Source organism: Musca domestica, unplaced genomic scaffold, assembly GCF_030504385.1.
Source record: "Musca domestica strain aabys unplaced genomic scaffold, Musca_domestica.polishedcontigs.V.1.1 123, whole genome shotgun sequence".
In the NCBI taxonomy this organism is placed as follows: Eukaryota; Metazoa; Arthropoda; class Insecta; order Diptera; family Muscidae; genus Musca; species Musca domestica.
This window is the reverse complement of record NW_026712161.1, coordinates 1,771,194-1,776,414: the sequence shown is the minus strand read 5'-3', so window position 1 is coordinate 1,776,414 and position 5,221 is coordinate 1,771,194. Positions and strand designations below refer to the sequence as shown.

Below are 5,221 nucleotides of genomic sequence, written 5' to 3'. Positions count from 1 at the left end.
ACCTCTAAATATCTTGGAATTATGTTTTTATGACTTAGTTCGGTATAGCTGTGAGCCCTTCATATATGGGAGCCATATCCGATGAACCGATCTTGATAAAATTTGGCAAAGATATTTCTGAGATGTATTTCATATATTTCTCTGAATATCGTTGTTACGGAATGCATATTACGGCTGTGGGTAACAAATATAACAAATCGGATGAACAATATATATGGGAGATATTGCTATATCTGAACCGATTTCGATCAAATTTGGCATACTTATTTTCAGGCTTAATTTGGTTGTATGTGCAAAATTCCATACTATTCGGACAGATATTACACGTTTGGTGCACAATAAAAGGCAAATCGGACTAAGATATATTTGGGAGCTATATCTAATTTTTGAACGATTATCTCCAATTTCAATAGGGTTCGTCCTTGGGCCAATAAATGCGAACTGTACTTTGTTCACAAACCGACGGACGGACATGCATAAATCTACTCAGAATGTGATTCTATGCAGATCATCAAAAGGAACTATGGGTCTATCTCGTTTCCTGTTGCCAGTTACAAACAAACGCACAAATAGATAATACCCTGACCACCTTGTGGTGTAGGGTATAATGACCTGATCACACAATTAAAGTTAAGGACAGAGAATAATTCTAGCATTTTGGATGATCATTGGATTATATTTGGCTGTAAAATGGACCACAACAACTAACCGTACGACGGAGTAAGTAAATATTGGAGAAATGTCCCTGGTCAAAATGCTAAGGGTAATATCTGGGCAGTGCTCCGTGACATAATTTCAAAAGCGAAATCTTCCAAAATGGATTTGGACATATTGTAGTGTTGTAGGGCATCACATAGTCGATCCCGCACGACCATAGCCTTAGCTTATTTGTTTAATTATAATTTTCTTTTCCATAAACCATGTTTATTTTTTTATGAAGTTATATTTTCTATGGTTTCTCATTTTCCCAGCCATTTGCTTTAAACATACAAATTATTTCCGTTTATGTTTCCCTTTTCCAAAATAATAAAAAAGAAATTACTTCCCTTTAAATTTCCTTGTTTTTTTCTCTTAAATATTTTTAAATTACTAAATTCATTCGACAATGGCTTAATTTCAGCAGGATACAAAATGTTCTTAATTGTTTAATTTATTCCATTTTCTTTGGCAAAAACAACAACAACAACAGTAACCTCTTTCCCTTATTCATTTTATATAAATGTGTTTGTGTGTGTGTGTATGTTTTCGTTTGCATTAATTATTTTTGGCTTGTCTCATAATCCTCTTAGATGACAGCTGTTTTGCTGTTCATCTCCTCATCTTCTTCGTGCGCTTATTTTGTCGTAAGTTTGATTTGTTTTTGTCGCTTTTTTTGGTCTTCTGCAAAAGGATAAGTGAAAAGTTTTATTTGGTTGACATTCGGTGGTGCGGTGTGAAGTGGTTGTAGTTGTTGTAAAACATGACGAACACATTTAATGTGTGTATGTGTGTTAGCTGTTTGCCAAGAAAACTATAGTTCTTAAAATGTTGTGGTATGACGCCTAAAAGTATGCCTTTAATTTGTAATTTTTTGTGGTGGAATTTTAATTAGATCTGATGGCTTGTGGTTGTTACATTTTTAAATTGATGGGGGAATAAGGATTAGGTTCCCAAGAAATGGACCAATATTAGGTCCGATAAGAAATGAACAATATTGTCCATTTCTTATCGGACCTAAACTTCGACTTCGATAAGAATTACATAATTAAATAATTATTGGAGCAATATATATACCGGACCGAGTTTCTCTAAATGGAAAAGTTCGGTTGAATATGAACAAATCTATCCAATTTGGGCTGATATTACATATATGTGGTGGACAATAACCGTAAAATCGGATGAAGATGTATATCGAAGGTATATAAAAATCTGAACTGATCTCGATAAAATTTGGCAAATGCATTTTATACTTGTATCTGATGTCCGGTATCAAATATCCTTGTTGTGCAGTGCATATTACGACTGTGAGGGTCTTTAACATCAAAACAGATCAATCATATACATGGGGGTATAGCTATACCGGAACCGATTTTCACCAAAATTTGAAGTACTTGCTTCTGGGCTGAATTCCGTAGGGATTGCCTAATTTCAATCCATTTGGGCTGATACTAACCATTTGGAGCACAATACACCTGAAATCGGATAAATATGTATATATGGAAGGTATATCCAAATCTGCACCGATTTTGACTAAATTTTAGGTAATTACTTCTGAACTGTATCTGATATCTGGTATCAAAGATCATTGTTGTGGAGTGCATATTACGCATGTGACGGACATAAAACCCCAAATCGGATGAAACATATATATATGGGAGCTATAGCTATATCTGAACCGATTTTCACCAAATCTGATGTACCTGTTTCTAGGATAAATTTAGTTGGAATTGCCAAAATTCAGTACATTTGAACTGATATTAACAATTTGGTGTACAATAAACCTGATATCGGATTCGATCTTGATAAAATTTCGATCTCGATAAAATTTGGCAGAGGTATTTGTGGGCTGTATCTGATATCTGGTACCAATGATCCTTGTAGTGCATATTACACATGTGAGTTACTTAAGACCCCAAATCGGATGAAACATATACAGGGAGATATGAAAAAACTGCAACAAAATTCAGACTGCTGTCATTTCTAATCCACTCGCCTGACAGCTATTTAAATTATTCCAGTGACAGCTCATTATATTGTTTTAAAGCGTACAAAACCATTTTCGTGAAAACTTTCCAGAAAAAAGTTATTCGTGTTGGAATTCAAGCGTGATAGTGTGATTTCTTTATATTTGGCTGGAAAACAACAAGTGGCTATCGTTAGAGCACTCCAGCATTTAAATGTAAATAAATATTTTGTGTCTCATACTGTAACGTGGTTTTCTCGTCGGCTGAGGTAAGCTCAGCTGTACCCAGGGTCGCCATAAGGACCCACTAAACCTTATGAAATAATAAGAGTAGATTTCTCCCTTTCCTGGGGGTAAATATCGGATGTTTTATTGATCTTTAATTCTAGATTACAATCTACTCGGGTTGAAATACGATAAGATAAGTATTGAATATAGGATGGCAAATTGACTTCGGATATGTTCGTGACTCCAAGGTGATGTTGCTTAATTGGTGATCGGGGATTCGTGAACAATCGGGAGTGATGATGTCGGGTGTACGCAATGAGTACTCGGGTGGTTGATATGAGTGTGGCTAGTCGACGATCGGATACTCGGGGATGACCGTCGGAGGTTGATTGTGAAGAAGATAGGGAATTACGATGTTGCGTTCGGGTGACGCTTGCGTTGACGATTTGAAGGTAATCGGGAACTTGTGGTCGTCGGTCGTTGACGATCAGATTATTACGATGATTGCGTTCGGCCGATGCGGTCTGTTGACGATTTGACGGTAATCGGGAACTTGTGTTCGTTGATGATTTGAAGGTAATCGGGACTTGTGGTCGCCGGTTGTCGACGATCAGGAATTATGATGATTGTGTTCGGGTGATGCGGTCTGTTGACGATTTGACGGTAATCGGGAACTTGTGTTCGTTGACGATTTGAAGGTAATCGGGAACTTGTGTTCGTTGACGATTTGAAGGTAATCGGGAACTTGTGGTCGTCGGTTGTCGACGATCAGGAATTATGATGATTGTGTTCGGGTGATGCGGTCTGTTGACGATTTGACGGTAATCGGGAACTTGTGTTCGTTGACGATTTGAAGGTAATCGGGAACTTGGGTTCGTTGACGATTTGAAGGTAATCGGGAACTTGTGGTCGTCGGTTGTCGATGATCAGGAATTACGATGTTGGTGTTCGGGTGATGAGGGTTGTTGACGATTAGAGGGTAATCGGGAACAGCTGTCCAGGTCTTCGTGAGCGGATTGACATTCGTACTGGTTGGGCAGCTCGTTGAGGGTAGATTCGGCAACCGATGCGTTCGTGTTCGATAGCTCGTTGAGGGTAGATTCGGCAACCGATGCGTTACGCTGTGTAGATGGATAGTGGCTCGTTCGGCAGCTCGGGTTTCTGTTATTCGGGTCGGCTACAGGAGCGAGGTAACTAGCCTAGCTACGATTCTCTAACTACGTCTACTCCACTACCAACGTTTGACTATAATACGGAACAGCGAGCCGAAGCTCCTGTGGAACAGCGAACCGAAGTTCCTGTGGAACAGCGAGCCGAAACTCCTGTGGAACAGCGAGCCGAAGCTCCTGTGGAACAGCGAACCGAAGTTCCTGTGGAACAGCGAACCGAAGTTCCTGTGGAACAGCGAGCCGAAACTCCTGTGGAACAGCGAGCCGAAACTCCTGTGGAACAGCGAGCCGAAACTCCTGTGGAACAGCGAACCGAAGTTCCTGTGGACCAGCGAGCCGAAGCTCCTGTGGAACAGCGAACCGAAGTTCCTGTGGAATAGCGAGCCGAAGCTCCTGTGGAATAGCGAGCCGAAGCTCCTGTGGAACAGCGAGCCGAAACTCCTGTGGAACAGCGAACCGAAGTTCCTGTGGAACAGCGAGCCGAAGCTCCTGTGGAACAGCGAGCCGAAACTCCTGTGGAACAGCGAACCGAAGCTCCTGTGGAACAGCGAGCCGAAACTCCTGTGTAAATGAATTACCAGCCACTCAAATTAATGAGAGCCAGTCTTGGAAAAAGTATTCCCGACTAACGCTTTTATTAGTCGGAGGACGGCCGATGATCTTTAGAAAAATCACTAGCTACCCTTTGGCAAGCTCCTGCAGTAGCGAGCCTGTCTTTATCGCACCTCAAACCGAACACTATATGTGACCGGTTCTACCAAGTCATTGCGAATTTTTAGCCTTACGCTGTGAGCAACACACTACCGAAAACTACTTTGTTCACCACGCGCCCAATGAATGCTGCGTTTGTTGGCTCGTGCTGTTGTCGCCTTGTTGACTGCGTATGACCGAGTCGTGTGTGTATGGTGGTGGTGGTTGGTTGGTGCTGTTAGCGTCGCACTTGCAGTGGCCGCTGTTGTTGTTCTCATTGTGTAATAGGTGCGGTTGTTGGTTCGTATAAATGTACGTGATGAAATCAGCACGTTACAATACCATCGCTCGTTACCGTGATACTGGTAGCGTAGCCCGACTTCAAGAAAGTGGACGGAAGAAAACAACATCAGCAAAAATGGTTCGAAAAGTAAAGAAGCGACTTGATCGAAACCTGCGTCGCAGTGGCCGA

At 41.0% G+C, this 5,221-nt stretch overlaps 1 long non-coding RNA gene across 1 annotated transcript; it reads left to right on the top strand.

The window, feature by feature from the left end:
• The first annotated feature begins 3,199 nt into the window (after window positions 1-3,199).
• On the top strand, window positions 3,200-4,280 carry LOC131800695 (uncharacterized). Its single transcript, XR_009341505.1, has 3 exons — window positions 3,200-3,342; window positions 3,589-3,746; window positions 3,782-4,280. It is a non-coding gene; the product is annotated as an uncharacterized LOC131800695 (long non-coding RNA).
• Window positions 4,281-5,221: the final 941 nt, after the last annotated feature.